Raw genomic sequence first — 20,006 nt, 5'->3', positions numbered from 1 at the left:
ATTCAAGCGTTTTATCAAGATAGAAGTGAGTGATATGGGACGCAGATTTTCAACTGTTGCAGGGCTTTTCTTTGGAATGGGTGAAATTATGGCTTCTTTCCACTGTTTGGGTATTCGTCCCTCGTCCAAAGAACAGTTGAAAATATGTGCCAATATATCACTCAATTCAACGGCAAAGGTTTTGACAATCTTGGGGGACAGATTATCGGGACCACAGCTTTTTCTTGCATCAATGCGTTTTAAAATTTCGTAGACCTCCCAGGAATGTACTTGTGGTGGTCTGGAAGGAGAAGGTAAGTAAGATGGCAATGATTCAGGATCTAAACATGGAAGTTGGTTAACGATGTCTGAAAAGTGACGGTTGATCACATCAGCAATCTCCTTGTCCGTTAAGGACGTAGCGCTGGGGACGGAAACTGATAAGCTACGCCGAAAATTTAGTATATTTCGTAGATGCATGTGCCACTTAGCTGGGTTCTCCTTCTTAAGCACCTGAATCTTACGCAAATAATGTCTTTTCTTTGCCTTCACACACAAGCGATTCACATTGTTTCTAAGCTTTCTATACAATGGCATATTTCCAGAGTGAAAAGCCCGCTGTCGCTTCTTGATAACAGCTTTAATTTGGGGAGTAATCCATTCTTTGTCAGATTTGTGTTTCACAAAGGATTTCATTGGAAAATGTTGATCTATTTCTGAATGAAGGGTTTGATACAATATATCTACTTTTGTTTGAATATCAGGGGCATCAAAAACTTCTGCCCAGGGGTGCGAGGAAATCCACCGACCGAAAGAGCGCACTTCAGAGTCTTTAAAGGAACGAAATTGTGTTCTTATTTTAGAATTAACAGGTATATGATCACAGGGAGACCATATAACCGTGTTGTGGTCACTCATTCCCAAGGGCTCTTCGATACGAGGAGGGTGATAAAAGGGATACAAATTAGTAATGATTAAATCAAGAATGGCATCTCCCCTGGTGGGCTGTTTAACAAGTTGTTTCAGCTGGGCTCCATGTAGAACATTAGTAACATCGCATCTATTAAAATCCCCTAAAACACAAATCCCAGCAAGTGGATACTTGGTGTTTATCTTATCAACGCTGTCTATGAGATGTTTGCAGAGCAATTCCTGGTATGAAGACGCTGGAGGGTGATAGACAGCACAACTGGCAATATTAGAAATCGAACGAGGCGACCAATTAGGTTTGAGTAGTACCCACAGACACTCAAGTTCTGTGGGTACTTCAATAAAACTTAGAGTCTCCGCAGATATATGATCTTTAACATAAATTGCCACACCTCCACCGCGGCCTTCATTTCGACAACGAGAAAACAAATTAAAACCACTAACATCTATACACTCAGACGGGTGCTCGTGAGTGAACCAGGTTTCCGTGATAACGGCTATGTCTATCTTATTATTGTTCAGCATATCAGACAGGTCGTCCAATTTATTAATCAGTGATCGGGCATTACTAAGTAAGAGTGATGGAAGTGTTCTACGCTGTGGTGGCAAAATATTAGCCTGAGTTACAGTCTCTCTGCCAACCTTAACAGCCTTGTCTGCTCCGCCGTCCGGAACTTCCACCTGCTGTTGGGAGCACCGCGACCTTGAAAACCCGCCGTTGTTGTTGCAGACCTCACGGCATCGGAGTAGGACGTACCGACACGGACCTTGACTGCTTCTCGCCCCTGATAAAACTGATCAAGTTCGTAGCCAGTTGGACGGTTCCATGTCCGTTTAGGTGTACTCCGTCTCGGCATACATAGAGTGGTCCGATGTTGCTGTTATCAATAAAAGTCATGCCATTAGACGTACACATCTCTGCGAGACCAAGGTTGATCAGGTGTGTCCGTTCTGGATCCGTATCTGCCCGGGAGATGACTCCTGATACTGCGATCCGTGCACCAGACTCCCTGATAGTTGTTGTCAAGTCGCGAGTTTTGTCGATGACCGCCTGAACTGAATCCTTGCTGTTATTGGTACCGGCATGTATGATTACAGTACGTGGGTCCTCAGTTGAAACAATTCTGCGGGCCGGGGAATGCAACTGCTCAATACGGGCACCACGATGTGTGAAACATCTCACACTCCTGTTCTTAGACATCTTGTTAGGCTTTAGATCCTTGATCATTGAGTCGCCAATGATAACAGTTTTTCCCTGAGCCTTGGACTGGTAGAATCTTTGTTGTTGATGTTTACGATACAAGTCAATCTGGTCATCGTGTTGTTCAGAAATGCGCGTGCCGCATTCTTCAGATGAGGCCAGCTGGACGTCGTCAGAGCCATCCAACGCTGCGAACCGATTGGAAGTTGACATGGTATCCTCAGCACAGGTGTGTTTGTTATGCCGCTGTGTTGATCGGCCTTCATTTACATGACACCATTCTGAGAATTTGTTGACATCAGTCTTCTCGTTCGTCAAGTCTTTGATGATTTGTACTAGAGAGGCATTTTCATCTCGGAGTCTCTGAACTTCTCTAGCAAGATCATCCTGTGAGTTTCGATAGTCGTTTTCATTAGAAGGTATTTGACCTTCCAGCCGTTTTACTTTGTCGACGAGAAACTTGACCGTATCAGGGAGCATTTTACAATGTCTGCATACCTGTGACTGATCATCGGATTCGCTACAGATCGTCGATTCACACAGGAAACAACTGATCACGGGTAGAGTTACAACCCGGTCAGTTTCATCAAGTGAATCCTTCCTTGGAGTGATGTTATTAGACAGCGTCGTATCCCCACTTCCACAGCTTTGACTGGACGACCCATTGTCTTGGTTAGGGCGAATACAGTCTTTCAAGTCTTTACTGACCTGCCCTAAATTAGTAAAGTTAAACAACGCTATAACATCTTTGATGAGAGTAAAGCGTTGAGAAGTGTTCTTGTTTCTTCTCACTAACCTGCCATCAGCTAGGTCGTCTGGAAGCTTCTCGATGCTGTCGAAAATCTCCTGTCGTACTTGTTTCAGAGATTCCAATGTGGAGGGGGCATTGTTAGTTGCGATTTTTGCGATACAATCTGCTTGCCATGCAGGATTGTCCTGGTAAGATTCAAACTGCGACAGTCTCTCCAGGATCTTGTCCTTCAAGCTAGAGATAGCGTTGGTTGCCGGAGCTGACAAAGCCATGACACAGTGTCCGCGTCCCAGGTAACAGCAACAATGGCGGCGGCGTCACCCTCCCCAGACACACACAACAACGTCCAAGAATCGGCCAAGAATGGCAAGAAAACGGTCCTACTGTTGAGGATCACAAACACACAGTCACTTAAAAGAACTCAGGTCATCGATTCTGGATCGATTCGAACTTTCAAAGCTAAAGTAGGGCAACTTCTGACTAAAAGTAGAGGAGTGTAAAAAAAGCGTGACCGGTTGAAGACACCGGATATGACGTTTTATACTTGACTCACAAGCTATGTGAGGAGTATCTTTATTTTTTGGCACCACCAATAAATAACTAGAACCAGCCTACGATACAAAACAAGCAATCTTTTTCTGCCAGCAATATCGGATTTTTTCCCCACAGATATCAGTGTACTACTACTAGAGTTGATTCAACATTCTACATTTAAAAAATGACCAGGAAATTGACTTTCAAAATTCAGTTTTGCTGCTCTGAAATTCCTTTAGGTCCCTTTAAGAAGAAATTATATAGGAAAGTTGTTGAAGTGTAAATGCCAGGATATAGTCGTGATCAAGAGTTATTGCCATGACACCATCTGCATACAAATGCCAAAGATAAAGCTTTGCTTTGAAACTAGAACTTGAAGAAGCAAAACACATGTGGGCATGTTATCTGCAATTTTAGCACCTGAAAATAGAAAACTTATGATATACACAAAACTGTATGCAATATTTGATATAGATCAAAGAAGCTACTGTTATTCCTACTAACATGGACAGTATTTCTATGCAGATAGACAAGTGGATTTCAATATTGATATTCCTTTAAGCTCAGTTTTAGATGGTTCAAATTTATGTATGTGAAGCTTTTTTGAGGGACATCAATGTTGTGTCTCCAATACTGTAAATTGTAATATCGTTGCAGAAGTTTTATTTTTGAGCAGTAGGTGGGAAAGGGAAATGTTTTGAATTCGCGGTTGAAACAATTCAGTATTAAAATAAGTCATACAAGGACAATTCTTTTTTCATATCTATACACTGATTTTTATCCACCAAAATGAAGGATTGGGCAAAATTTTTGTCCATCATGAGCAGCAAATTCAGACACTGCCACAAACCATCCATAGCTCATAAAGTATAATGACTCTCCCCTGAGGCATAAGCAGTAATGTATGGTCCCCTTACCAATCAACAGCCACGGGCCATTTGATAGACAGAAATGGGGACGGCGGGTGATTATGGCTTTGCCATGAACCGCCAGAAATTGTTTTCATTCTGCAAATGTATTAGAGATTCCTATTGGACACAGCACATTGCTTAACTACCGTAAATTGTGAAATATTTGGGGTGGTTTTATTTTTTAGATTAATATAAAATCATAACACAACAACTGTGTTTTATATTTCTGTTGTACTACTGCAAAATTCCTCATTTCCCTCGTAATTACCTTCGCCAAGAAGGTTATGTTTTCAGTAGCGTTTGTCTGTCTGTTTGACTGTCTGTCTGTTTGTGAACAACATAACTCAAAGAAGCTTTATATGCATTGTCATGAAACTTGGTAGGTGGGTAGGTCTTGGAGAGACCTAGAAATGATAAGATTTTGGGCTCCCTGGTGGCTTTAGTTGGTACTGCAACAGAACTTCCAGTTTTGATATCTCATGATCTAGCATACAATAGTCTGCCTGAAGTTAGATGCGAAAGGGTTTTCTACAATTTCTTAAAAGCATTTACAGCTGTAGCATTAGTAACTTACTCTAGTTAACTGCAATGAGCCAGTGCCAAACACTATTATAGTGTTTGGCAGATAATGATATAGCATAATCCAGGGTATTGTCACACAAGGATTCACTAATTGTTCACTTTAACATACCATTATACTATTACAGCTTTTTCCGATAAGGCCATGTGACACTGAAAATCCCAGTAGAATTGTTTTTCACACAATGAAAGACTGTATCTGCAATGATTGTGACTTTTAAAAAATGTTTCTGTCAGGAAATCCCTTGTTGAAACATGACCTTGCCTAAGGGGAGGAAAGATCACCACCGGAAGTTTTTCCAGACAGAGAACCATACAACAGGTGCCAATTGTGTCTGGTACCCTTTACATGCAGCTAGAACGGTCTTCTATGCTACTAACAAGTAATTCAGGAACTTTGAGACTTTTCAGAAATGACTTGTTTTGGGTAGTTGAGTTGTGGGGTTGTCTCTGCTTGTCCTAATTGCTTTGGATGCATGGTGGGTGGGAGTTGATTATGACAGTTGATTGTCAGGTAGGTCAGGCTTGAAGGTGACCCAGCAGGTGCTGGTAGGAGTAAGTGGGCAGTATGTGGAGGAATTCAGGAATTCAGTGGTGTAATACCCGATCAAATTACATCCACAGTTCCATGCATTCATGAAAACCCAGAACATGAAGGTCTGTGAAGCAACCTTCCAAAAAAAAAAAAAAAAAACTTTCTCTGAAGCCTGAAATCTCTAAATTTCTTGTTAAATTGTTAAACGGTTGCTGTAATTGTTTTCTGGGTATGAGTGCACACCAGCAAATTTAGGTATTCACGGTACAGCCGACTGTATACACCTGTTTTACCTGGGGACTTAATTACATAGCCCACGCTGGGCGGTCATCCCTTAAAACCCAGCAGGACTGCCCTCAATGACATGTTATCTTCTTAAATACCCGAGAACCCACCTGCCAATTAAGGGGCCAAGAAACCAGTCTTCTGAGATTACCCCATTCTTTGCAAGTATAATCACATTCTTTAAGGAAATGGGCCACTTGCTTGTAATAGATCTGGAGTGGTAATGGCCTTCAGGCTAGTTATGTGACTCAGTGAAGATAGGTCTTAATAGTGAGGAAATATTGGGTAGTTTTTCTTTTTTGTCATCTCTTAACTGTCTTAGTCTTAACAGGTGAGGGGTAGACTGTGTAATCAGCTTTTTTTTCTGCAGAGTTGCTATCTGCTTGTCTTGTCTTCATCTCAGAGACTTGTAACTTGTACACCTTTGACTTTCAATTTTCCAGCAGAAATGGTAGAAAGACACGGAACAAAACCAGGTTGGTAGAACATACTAGGTTTTCTTTTACACAACCAATACCTGATTGTGTTTCGATGCTCAGGAATCTCTGAGGAAGATATCTAGTAGGCTTCGAAATTTTATTCTCCTGTTATTCTGCCTGTCAATCTTCCCACCCATGTGCTGTCAATGTACTCTGTCTGGACAAGCAAATACGAAAGCCGCACAAACCAATACTTCCATACCCTAAAATAATGAAAACCAGAATATATTTCAATTCTCACCTCACCTCACCGGTCCCATATTTCAATTACGAATATGTAAAATGTGAGTAAGTACAGAAATTTTAGCTCCGAGTCAGTGGTACCATATGCCTCCCTTGTGCAATTTGTGAAACAGTCCAAGATCTTAACAAGATGTTTTATGCACATTTTAACGCCTAGGACAAGATAGCATCTGCTGCTGTGTTTTTCTCAGCCCTTATCTCCAAGACAGGGATATATTCCTTTCTTCCCTGAAGACTTGAGAAGACAATTTGACATGTATCTGGCCTGAGGCCTGTGATGTAATCAGGAGCCATCCATCATGAGTTGTTACTGTATGTATGCATACCTGTACCTCTGGGGCTACTGTCATATCCTGGTCCATACATAAAAGATTTTTTAGGTTATGTAAAAAAAGGGCCCAGAGCCAACTAACAAGTTACAACAATATTCGAAAACACATTTCATTTAATTTTGTTACACTTAATTTATTTCAATTTAGGATGTGTACCAATAAATCTCTTTTTTTCAAAGCTATAAATGTTAATGTTGTTAAAAATTTGTATTCCTTCGTATCCATCAAATTGAAATAGTGTCAGTGTAGAAATTTTTGCAGTGTATACTGTGAATCACTTTGTATTCGCGGTAGCAAATTTCACGTTCTGAGAAAAATGGACCAGTTCGCAGAACTTCATTGTACATGTTGCGGCAGTAGCAGTGCAGAAGAAAGAAAATCAGCGAATTATTTGTTCACGGTAATGATAAATTCACGGTACAGATTCTGAATTGACTGTGAATATAAAAAGTACCACCAAAAAATTGTGATTTACAGTATTTTCATTGTTTTCTTGTTCGTCAGTTTTACTGTGAAATCATGACACCACAAAGATGTGTTTTATAGTTCTAGTGCACTGCAGAATTGTTCTAACCACGATCTTCAAAACCTGTAGAAATCTTCCCTTTTCCTCCTACCACGAAATAAAGCCATTGCAAAATTAAATGAATTTTACAGTAGGTAGTCTTACTACTATTGAGGATCTTCATTTTCCCATTTTGCTGTCCATTGTGAAATTACCATCTGTTAAAGGTGTGGAAGGTGTCACTTTTATAAGTGATGACTAAAGTAATGATGGGACATCTTCCACATGTTATAATTACATGTACCAGGTGTTCCAGAGATGGACATGCTCTAGTTATGTTGTACCATGTTTCTTCTAGTGTGGACTAAGCCCTTCATTACCAAATGCCTTAAGGGCAGGTGTATGTTTGAAGTTTTAGTTGTAACTAATCTGGTGTTCGATTTTTCAAGAACGGCACACACAAAATTTTGCATTCATTTTGCAATTGTTCTGTGCAATAAGCAAGAACCAAATGCGTTCGCACAGGCCCAAACACTTAATGTTATCATTTTCAAGGTACTAGTGTAATAAATGCCTTTATACTGTAGATTAGGTTATATGTCCTAGATCTAAACTGGCATTTAGGGTGAAATAAATAATCATGAATGTTTTTATGAGGTCTAGTTTTATGAAATAGGACAGTCCCAACATTTAGTTTTATGGAGTACTAAATGTAGGTCTAGTTAATATGTTTTATGAAATACATGTAGGTCTAGGTTTATTAAACAGCTTCATTAAATAGCCCTACACGTATGAAATAGATCTATTTTTAGGAAATTATTCTATTTTCCTGGCTACATCTGACTTTGTAAGATTTCTGGGTGTGGTTGAATTTTGGATGGGAATTCCCCGTGCTAAGCTGATGCCACCCTTCATAAGTAATTCATCAGTAAAAACCCTATCTCCTACACAGGGCAATATCAGTATTTTTAGTGCTTACCCAATAGATTCATTCCAACGGGCAAAAAATATCTATCAAACGGCCAGTTGATATTACTTCAAATGTTGTCATTTTGGTTGTAAATTATATCCCTGTAATTAAGAATGACCTTACATGACAAGGGTCATGTACCTGATTGCACAGTGAGCGTAGTTGTAGGTCAGCTGTGCCAGGATGGGTTTGCTACATTTGTATAGTCCCCTGACCACCAACCAGCCAAGGTTGGCTGCTGAGGTTTGAGAAGCAGTCTGATTTAAGCCACGCCTACCTTTCTATATGACTCGAATCAAATGTGAGTTAAATTTGAAACAGGCAGAATGACAGGAGAACTTGGCTGGTGAGCCTGAAGGAATTAGGGGTGGACATGGGGGAATTCAGGAAACTGAGGATTGCATACTTCATGGAAGTCGGAAATCTCTTATTTCTTGTCAAATCTTGACAAAATAATATTAGTATTACTTACATATAGGCGACATAAAAATGCTTGATTTTTTACATTGTACAATCATCATGTTTTTGCCCTATGATTGAATGTGGGTTCAAATTGGTGAGATTCTTTCCTTGGCTTGAGACACTAATGTCCTGAGACAGTTTTGGGAGGCCCCAGTTTATCCCTGTCCATTATACCCCCTAATGACATTACACCCCACACTCCGTGTATTCTGGTTGACGTTTGTGGCTTCATTAAGTGCAATTATTCCTCGGATTCTCAGAAACGTGAAGAAGCTTTTAAAGCTCGAAGATGTAAGAGTATTCCCATGGGTTTGGAGTGTTTCTTGGTCCTATAAATTTGTGACCATATTTGAAGCCTGTGCATATAAGTATAGTTTAACTCAGGGTCTAAAAAGCCAACTTTAAAACATCTCCATTTCAAAATTTCAGTTTTCTGTATAAAAACATATTTCTGAAAATTGTGCAAGACTTAGATTTTCAAGGGCTGATTGGGCCTCCTCCTTGAGAGCTTGTGGCCATACACCTTAACTCAAGAGAACACTTTACATTCCCAGAACTACGAATAGGAGCTCAGGATTCTTTAGCACTATGAAAATCAGTCCAATAGGAGCTAGGATTCTTTATCACTATGAAAATCAGTCCAATAGGAGCTCAGGATTCTTTATAACTATGAAAACCAGTCCAATAGGAGCTCAAGATTCTTAATCACTTTGAAAATTAGTCCAATAGGAGCTCAGGATTCTAATAGCACTTATGAAAATTAGTCCAATAAGAGCTCAGGATTTTCTGTCACCATGAAACCTGAGTCATTACCATAAATTATTAGTCCATGTCAGCATCTGTATACTGGACAGTGGATAAATCAACAGTATTAAGATGTTCCCAATTTTCCTGACTGAAAGTTTTTTAGTTTGGTTACCAAACGTATTTCAGCTGCTAGAGGCATGATAGCCTGACTATCTCCCATACAACTGCCAAGCTTAGATGTTATCCATTGCAAATGAACATGGGACTAACCACAGGACAGAAACCACCATCATCACTTTTTACAGCCCTAAGCACAGAGCTCCCCCCTCAGGGTCAACTGTATCAACCTGGATCAATGAGGAAAAACTCTCCAAATCTGTCACGCTCTGCCCTGATGTAACAATGCCCGTATTTTACACCACTTCTATTGGATTAAGGCGGACCAGTCGATACTACAACTGGCAGAGGTCGATGGCACGATCGAGAGAGATCGGAGGATTTCTGACGATAATATCTTTATTATCCCTGTCCCAATTAACAGCAAATTGGCAGAGAGTGAGAGGGATTGGTTGGAGAATTAGTGTTGAGTGGTAGTTGTCTCAGTGTTAGGCTTGCAATGTAAAATATTAAATTTTTTTCGAAATGATTCTGCTTTCTTTTTTTTTTTCAAAAATTGTCATTGTTATGACATAGACGGGACAGAAGTATAATTGTTTTGGGCTGTCCTTGTCTATGTTGGTTTGTATGTATTCTTGTCCTCAGCAGCTACATGTACATGTAGGATTGGCAGTGAGTGGGTGGAGGTTGGGTCTCAGTTGATTGACAGGGTTGTGACTTGGCATGCCCTGGGTGGTATCATACCCTATGATGTGGTATGAAGTCAGGAGGAATATAAATTGTGTAATCATGGTATGAAACATATTGACCACGTGTACAGTATAAGGCCGGAATAAGTTACAGCATAATGTTTGTGTAATATTATCCGTTCTATGATGAAATTCAATCACATATTACCCCATGGTCATACAATTCTGTTCCATTCACTCACGATACCCAAATCACTCCCTGGAAGTCTGAAATTTCCGATTTCTTGTTGAAACTTGTCCTTGGACTAACATACATTACAAGTAACATGGGATTCTTCCATACGACTTGTTTAAACGCCCAAAAGGCCAGGTCTGCAACTATTACAGTAAATTCAGCGCTGAGACTGTACCTAAACCATACTGTTTTACGACACTCTCAGAAATTCATGGTCTTCAATTGAATCCCATACGGAGGGAAGAAATTTGTCACAATAAACATGACAAGATCGTTACAAGAGCACAAGTAATTACAGCCATAAGAGCCTGACAATATTGGACACAACATAACTTTTACAGCCTCTTAGGCAAATGGCACATTCAGGTACAAAATGTCAAAATTAGAGAGTTGAGTGAATGTTTTATTTTAATGAAGTTGAACAGTATTTTTTCTGAATTGCTTGAATTTCTCCAGAAAATGTACAGTATATTAATGTTGCTTTCATTGTAGAAATTTTTTTTTTTTTTAGTAGCATAATGTGCACCAAAGATGGACAACCAAGAATGTGCACAAGATTTTTTTCTGAAATCTTTAAACTCCTCATACAGATTGTATGGGGCTATTTCAAACACTTCAAGTATGAAATGATCACAAAATTGTGTCAAGAAATAACTGTAAATGTCAATATCAGACAGATTTCCTTATCCAGAATTTTTTTTTTCATTTTGCCACCCTGAAATTGCGTTGGATGCCTCCCCATAGGCTAAATACTGTGTAATGTGCTGCCTTTGAAGTGAATTGTTGCTGACACATGGCATGGGTAGGTCATGATTAATGCCCATAGAGGTCCAGCTGATGATAAGGACATTATTGTGTAATCAGGAGGAATGACTCACAATAACGTGACGTCTGCCTACGCCATCTCGTGACCCGTCATCATCACATCAAACAATTTATAAATAGAAAAAAACTTAGCACGTTAACGGTTTGAAACGTCTGGGCCACTTGTAACTGAATTTGTTATTTCATTGCTTACATATGTAGCAGCTTACAAATATGTAATGCCCTTTGTGCAGTTTTTTACTGATTCAGAATTACCATAAAAATCTTAACATTTTTTGGCAAAAGACTATAAGAGTCTGGCGTATTACAAATGTACTTCTGAGTACAGTGCAGTACTGTGGACTTGTGTTCTAATTTGATAGTGTGGTGGGTGGGAGGTGATTTTGACAGTTGATTGATGGGGAGGTCATGCCTGAAGGTGACCCTGGATGTGCTGAGTGGAAGTACAATGTAAGTAGGTGGTATGTGGAGGAATTCAGGAAGTGGCATAATGCCTGCTCAAATTGCACCTGTCCATACAATCCCTTCCAAAACACTTCCAGGATGTCAATGTACTAGAAGGTCACAAAAACCCGAAATATTTCTCAAAAATTTACTTGGCATGTCCTTGCAATTGGTGATGTTGGCCTGACAGTAGAATGACAGGTATTGGCACCGTCACCTACCATTAGTGACTAATGTAGACAATCAAGTCACTAATTAGTGTGAATCATTGTAAAGACATTAATGAAGAATTGGCAATTTCATGGGTGACTGTCACTGGCTCTCTTCCCTGGCAATCCATACATGCTGCATTAGCTGGGAGATTGGTACACCAGACATGTGGTGTAAATCTGTGGTCTTTGATTACCCCAAACAAGATGACTAGACAGGTTACATTTGTATGTTCCTTGTAGCAATTTTGCTACTTCCGGGTATGGTGTGGAAGTATTGTTTTGGGTTGCCAAGTTGAGGGGTTTATGTGTCTACTTGACCTACATGTCAGGGCTCGAAATTCATTTTTGGGAATAGGTGCACTAAAAAATTGGGTGCACAGAAAATTTTGTTGGGTGCAAGATATAAAATGAAATAAGTAGAATGTCAGCAAAAACTAATATGTTGCTTGTCTAAAGACGTCTCACACAAAAACCTAAGAAAATATTTGGGTGCCAGAAAAAAATTAGGTGCACAGCTCCAAATTTGGGTCCACTAAGGTGCACATGCACCTAGTACTTCCAGCCCTGCATGTGTAAAGTGATTTATTCAGTACATGGTAAAACTTCTCCGTGGGTGCAAATTTGGGTCCACTAAGGTGCACATGCACCCAGTATTTCCAGCCCTGCATGTGTAATTTGATTTATCCAGTGCATGCTAAAACTTCTCCGTTGAACTAGCTAATAGTGAAGGTAAAGATTTATAGTTGAAAGTGCCTGTTACAATGATCACAGCTGGGCCGTTACTTGGTCTGTGGGAGATTAGCTGCCAAACAGGGCGTGTACAAGGTCAAACTTGAAGCTGGGAGAGAGGGAACAAACCTGAAGTCACTGTTTGTTTGGCCCAGGAAAAAATGCTGTTTCTGGTTTCAGTCTTGAAAAAACTAGGGTTGGTATAACCGCCCTTTGGCGTAACACACTAACATTTGGTACAAATGTAGTTGAGGAGTTCTCTTCTCTTTTTTCTTTGTAGATATAGATTGGAGTGATCCAACAAATACAAAATTTTTAACAAGAAGATTTCAGTAAGATTTCATACCTCGGGGTTTATGTAGGTATATTGCGGAAGTTTCACAACTTCAATCACAACATAACAGCAATTTCATACACAACACAATTTTATCACAATATAGCATAATAACACGGTTATCAAATCGACAATGCGAATAGCAGATTTAGAAACTGCAACATCAAACAAAACACCATCAGCTGAATGTAAGAAATCATCAGTTGGATGTCTGTACACCAGCAAGACCGACAACGTTACTAACAGCACAGTTTTGGTTACAAATGTGTCTAGGGTTCCCCCAAACTTCCTCCTATCAGTCAAGCCTTTCAATTACCATCTAGACCATTAGGAGTGGAGGGAATTGCAGAGACTTGGCTCAGGACCAAGAGTTGGGGAGTTAAGGTGGATGTGTAGATGTGTGTGTACATGGGTATGCCACACTTCCTAAACGTTTGTCATAAGTTTGCCCAAGTGGAAAGCCACCCGGCTGCTTGAGTCGCTACTGGAAATCACCAATGTTTTTGCCGTGGTGTTAATTCACGGTAACAAGGGTTTAGGAAGGTTTTCAGTGTTTTGAATTTGTGGTTGAAACAATTCTGTACAGTACTGTAGTCATACAAGCTTAAGGAAGGGGTTGCTGCGAAAACTGCAAAAGTTAAACAATTTCTGAGGTTATTGAACATCGAACTCCCAAAAAATCATACATGTACTTCCGGCTTGTTGCCAGGTTACTATACTTGCAATGACGTCACAGTAAACTTGGTCGGAATCAAGAACTTGAAGTTTGATTTTTTAATGGTTCAATGCCATCAGAAGGGTTCGTATTTGGTGTAAACGTTTATGTTCATTGAATGACACTAGTATTGTTGCAGATAATAAGAAAATATTGTACTTTGGTGTCATAAACTCTTTAAACAGACCAGAGGGCAAAAAGGAAGTCATTGCCAAAGAAAAGTTCCTTGTCGGAAAGTCATCACGACTTGGTCAGGCGTTTTACGACTGTCCGCAGCACGTTGTGAATATTGTATGCGGAGAGAATTGAATACGGTCTGAACAGACGCAAGTTTTCATCGTCACACCATCCAATTGCAAACCAGCCATTTTGTAAATCATTACCAAGCACCCCATTTGGGACTGTGCCCAGTACATGTATATACATATAGCCTGGATGGGCTAGCCTTCCAATAAGTGCCATATACTAGACTCAGAACAGTCATTACATCCAGGACAGAAGTATTGTTTTTGGATGGTGTTGGTTTTGGGGCAGTTTGTATGTATTGTGTCTTCAACAGCAAGGATTGGAAGTGAGTTGGTGGAGATTGGGTTTCAGTTGATTGACAGGGTAGTGGCCCAGTATGCCCTGGATGGTAGGATGTGGTAAACTGTAGCCAGGGAATGTGTATTGTGTAACCATGGTATTCAACATGTACCTTCTGTAAACCATGGTGTAATGCTGGGCTAAGTTGCATCATACGATAGTATGAGTAATCATCCATTCTATGATGTAATTCAATCGGGTATTTCCCCATGATCATATTACAATACAGTTACTATTTAAATCTCTGGTTTCTGGTGTTGTCAGACTTTGAGCCTGTAGAAAACTACATTTCCTGTGTTCCAATGCTGTTAAACTAAATCCCTGACAATTCCACATGATAGATGTGCTAGTGTGCCCTCACACATATATTTCACAGAAACGTCGGTGATGGAATGTAATGAAATTTGCATCCATATTTCATTGCTATCCTGATCATCCCTGTGATATGAAGAAATACTTTCCTCATTAATTTCCCATCAATCTCGTAAACACGACATTATAGCTGACGCTGTAATTTTTGTGTCATTGACACTCTCGTAATAAAAAGAACCATGGCATGATATAATGAAAATTGTTCACAATCAGTTCAAATCGGTATTAGGCCACACCAATTTAATCAATTGGTTCTCAGATTTGCCTGCTTCTGATTTCTTCTGATTCTTTTAAAAATCCGGGTTCTGAAGGAATCCAAAATCATATTTTTTGGCCCAGTACAGTTGAAGAAAGTCCTTGTCTTCCTAGACCTAGTTGTTACGGTTTTTCATTCTATCAATGCAGCAGTTTGATAAAAGTTAAAAACTCATTTGAATTACAATTAAATTGGTGAGGCTTTATGATATTTTCTAACAAATGCAAGGCATTTTTGCAGAGGTTTATCTGATGGGTTCTTTCTATAATCACCCAAGTGTCATACTAAAGTCCACAGGGAATTGTTTTACTGCCAGTAATTCTGACAACTTTAGACACAGGTCAGGACAACTGGCACCAAATTGAAATATGATACCCCCATTATGTCGTTATGATGTAATTCTGACACCATTTAATCTGGACAGTTTCTCCAACATGTACATAATAATTATCCAGAATGTTAATAACTTGAAAGGTAACATTTGTAAGCAAATGCATAATGTTTACCTTTGCATATGGTCTGCTCTATTAATTCTTACTCCTGAAATTACTTACTTTTTACTCAAACAAAGACATTCATATTTTTGGTGACAGGAGTCTAAATCCCTCCTGCTGTAAAATTGCAACATGATGTAACTCTAAGGCATGAATTGTTGCTAAGAATATTTTGAGGCATATAGAATGATTTGTTTTCTAACAGCAGTTTTTATGTGTTTCAGATGTGTACAGAGAGAGGGACCTGGAGGTCAAAGACATCTTTCTATGCCTGTTTGTGTACAAGACATTTGGAGGTGGCTACTTCCCATGATGCAATGCAGAAGAGTCCACCCAGGAGCCCAACCAATAGCAAACCTTCCTGCCTAATCAGGTTAACAGCTGACCCGAGGCAGTTTGTACTTGTATTATACTAGATAACAATGTCTGATATTGTTGTCCCAGGTTTATAGAAAGCCAGGGGACAAGTTTATATTGTGTACAGAAATGACTGCAACACAGTCCCTCAAATGTGCAGCCATCTTGAACACCCCTCTGTACAAAGTTCAGTGGCCCAACGTGAGGACACTCTTCACACAAATGTGGACAACACTATTTTCGTAGAGGGGTTCATTCAGCCAAATTGAATGACAATTGAGAACCCTTTACCGAATGAAATGTATTGGACTGCTAAGTTTGTATAATATTTGCTCAGAAATGTTTCACGTTTTAGAAAATAGAAGAGTCCACTTTGAAGATGTAGGGGTTGTCAGGATACACTGTACAGATTGATATGAATTTTTGTGAAATAATGGCAAGTCAACGTCTTCCTTTTAGCACAGCAAAGCAAAACGCCGAGCAGTGGCCTTAATTTCTCTGAAGTCAACCCTTTCATGTGTCTACAGACTACAATTTGACCTGTACATTTACTCTACCATCATGTAGGAAATGATATTCCTTCAACAATGCACATCTACACAATGACAAGAGGGAGTTTATTCACATGCTCCCTCTATAATATGGCGTTGTTTGTATACAATTTCAAGAACGATGCAGAATTTTGAAGTGTCTAAGTGGTTCAACATTTGGAATGAGTAACTGTACAAGGAAGTTATATATGGACCGGGGCTGTCAACATGACCTGTCCCTTCATCCTACGATTAAAATTTTCTTCTCCGGATGGACAAAAATTTTACTCTGTCCTTCAAAATAAAATCTTGAAAATGTCAAAATGACAGATTTGACAAGGGAAATTTTACTCAATTAGAATTTGCTTCTGGAAAGTGTAAAATAGCGTTCCAGGGGACTAAAATTTTGACATGGAATGCCCCAGGACCCCCTAGTTTTGTGAGTATACTTGCACCAAACCCACCCCCCTCCCACACGAATAAGACAGAAAAAAAATTGAAACTGGGGACAGCCCTGTTATGAACAATTGCAACCTCCTGTGCAAGACCATCATCCTCTGCTGTTATTAGCCCTTGTTTGATTTATTACCCAGGGTTCCTTGCCTTGAAGGGTTGCTGTCTCCTCCTTACCAGTTTGACCTACTAGAGAAATTGCATCTTCCACGTTGAAACCAACAAATTGTTCTTCACAAAAGGGCAAATTTTGAAATACTTGGCATGTTTTTGGCCAGGCAGGTGGTATGCGATGTAAAAGGAGAGGGAGGTTTCTGATTTATGTGGTAATAAAACGGGAGGGCAAGTAATCGTACGGTAATGGCTGGAGCAGTCGGGTCGCCTTAATGATGGATCAGACACACAACAAGGGCATCTTGATCCAGATTGAAGGGGTCTACATGGGGTTTGGCAGTATCCAGGTCTGTTCAATATTCCAATATTCCTCTTCCTTTCTTATGACACGCACTGTTTTCTCAAAATATTTTTCAAGACATTTGGTTGAAATTGAGTCAAGGGCGTCTTGATTGAGATTGAAAGGGTCTACATGGGGTTTGGTAGTATCCAGGTCTGATCAATATTCTTCCTAGTTTCGTCTATCATGTGCACACCTGGTGTTTTTTTTTTTTTAATTTCTTCATTAGATATTTGGTTTTAGCTTGAAATTGATCTTACCAAAGGAATTTTCTTAAATTTATAGGAAATAGTTGCAAGGTCATTCAATATTGAAATAGCGCACACAACTGACACAAAATTTATCAAGAATTTAACTTAAAAAAGGAGACTGATTCTACTTCAACATGTTTGTCTTTTTCAACCTCTACATTCTGTCAAGAGAGGAATGACTAGAAAATAAATTTCTGCTGTCTGAAAACCCCCAAGCATGTTCAGACTTGTCTGGTCTGGTCACATTAATTCTGACCTATCCTGGAAAGGGGGACCTCTTGGTTTAGTAATGAGGTGTTTAATATATCCCCAGGGGGGCCACATTATCTGGACCATCACTGGGACTGAACTCTCGCCTCTAGACCTGTAATTGTTACCCATCAATACAGTATTGATTGGATCACATGTATGGACCTGATCATGGTGAGAAGTACAGTCTCGTATCTACAATCTATGAAATCTGAGAAAAAACATGTTATGATTTTGATCTACCAGTAGGTTATTTTCAATATTTTATTTTTACTGCTTGGTTGTGGAGGAAAATTGGAAAATGATATCATAGGAAAAATTATACACCCACTCCAAATGGCATCAAAAAGCACTCAGCCCTTGTGATACACACGTAGCCCAAAAAATTACAAATTTGCCTTTTAAAGACATTATCTCTCCTTGTGGAAGGAAAAATACAGAATCGTATAGTAAAACAAGAAATAAATCAATATATTTCAATCCCCAGTGTTATCCAAAGGTTATTTTTGTGACCTTTTTTTATTCTGTACTGTGTTTAGATTTTTGTTCCATCTTACTTTTCAATCAGCTCCCAATCCCTCCATCAGTGCTCACAGAAGAAGGCATTAATGTTGCTTCAGTCCCTCCCAGTCCAGCCTCATTAAACTTGCAATGAATTTGTATGGCTGTGGCCATGTTAATGTCTGCCGCGGACGTTAAACCGGCGCCCATCTGTCACTGACACCCCCTCAGATTGTTTCTCCCTTTCTGTCAGCGCAAAATGGCACCTTTTATGGCGGACGGAAGATCGCAAAGTACCGTAAAACCGTCGCCCGCATCGTCCTAGAAATGAGATTGCGGGCAGAATTGGGGTTTGCAGATGGGAGGTTGATATTGAGAGATGGACACGGCTCGGGAAGAGCATTTCGGACATTTTACTGCGCCAGCCACTGATGTAATCAGCCCTACTTGTTTCAGCACCTACACGGACAGATGCTTTATTAGTCATTGAGATGTTTGGCTGTGGTGACTGTGTTAACCCTGCACACTCTAAAGGTGCTCAGTGTAACCAGTAGCCTAGAGTGCCAAAGGTTAAAAACACCGCTGCTGTTTTCATTCAGATGGAAAACTACTCAATGCGAGAGAGGCAGCACCATTCTTCTATTCCCATTAAAGAGGAAACTCTCCTTTAGCTTTCAGTCCCACACCCAGGATTTCTATACCACTGTGCAACAACCAGTATCTTGGTAACCAAACTGTTGTCCTCCATCCGGATTTCTAACAAGAAATTTTAGACTTCTGCAAAGTATTTTGGGTTTTGGTGACCTTGAAGTTCACAGTTCTCCAGAAAATTTTTGGGGGGTTTTCTTGAATGAGGGGATCGTATGAATACTATGATGTAATTTAATTGGGTATTACACCACGTCCTGAATTCCTCCACATACCACCCACTTCTACTAAGTTCTAGTGGGTGCATGCTGGGTCTCCTTCAGGGTTGACCTCCCCATCAATCAACTGTCAAAATCACCACCTACCAATGTGTAACCATCCAAAACATTACTTCCATACAAGGATGAAAGAAAGAGAAAAATTTGCATACCCACTGCACCAAAGGAAACTTCTCAAAGATCACATGATGTTGATTATGCACAGTACCAATGATCAACAGCAAGAGGACATGTAGAATCTATTTTTCCCCAAATACTATTAAAAAAAATCAATCAAAATGTACGGTATTGTATGAGGTGTGATGTCATGTGTATCTAAGAATGAAACTTGTATATGCATGAAATTTTGACGTGCAAATTCATGTGAATATGGGGGTACTAATGGATAAATATGACCAAACAGTTGGATGATGACTTTTGGACATAAATGTTGTGAACTAGGAGATAAAATTAATTGTGACATTTCTGGAGTCATGAACTAGATGACAACAACTTGAAGATACTCATTGTTTCTGAAAGTGTTTCTTTTCTATATGATGTTCATATTTCTGTAGTCCAGAATTTTGGATCAGCCATTGTAAAATGGGAAATGCTATGACAATGCTCTTTAGGTCGCTTTTGGTAATGTTTGCATGATAACTAAATACACTTTGCAAAATGTAATTTGGTCTTATATTGTATATTAATGACTTCTGTTGCTTTGAAATATGCATGTTGAAAGATACTTGCATGTTTGTAAGTTGTATTGACTAGATTTAGTTTTAATGTTTTTATACATTATATATCTACTAGTATATCCTAGTTTGAGCAAAGGTTTTAGGTTTAATTAAAGATA

The 20,006-nt window shown here is 39.5% G+C and overlaps 1 protein-coding gene across 2 annotated transcripts in view; it reads left to right on the top strand.

Moving 5' to 3' along the window:
- Window positions 1–19,308, top strand: part of LOC109477813 (ras-related protein Rap-2c-like) — a 31,720-nt gene extending 12,412 nt beyond the window's left edge. For both annotated transcript variants that reach the window (XR_002140692.1, XM_019779218.1), the window contains exon 3: window positions 15,675–19,308. The gene's annotated coding sequence lies outside the window, so the exon portion shown is untranslated. The remainder of the gene's footprint in view (window positions 1–15,674) is intronic.
- The last annotated feature ends 698 nt before the right edge of the window (window positions 19,309–20,006 follow it).

This window comes from Branchiostoma belcheri, unplaced genomic scaffold (genome assembly GCF_001625305.1).
Source record: "Branchiostoma belcheri isolate BF01 breed outbred unplaced genomic scaffold, Haploidv18h27 scaffold41, whole genome shotgun sequence".
Lineage (NCBI taxonomy): Eukaryota > Metazoa > Chordata > Leptocardii > Amphioxiformes > Branchiostomatidae > Branchiostoma > Branchiostoma belcheri.
The sequence above is the reverse complement of the archived record's forward strand: the minus strand, read 5'-3'. Positions and strand labels throughout refer to the sequence as shown.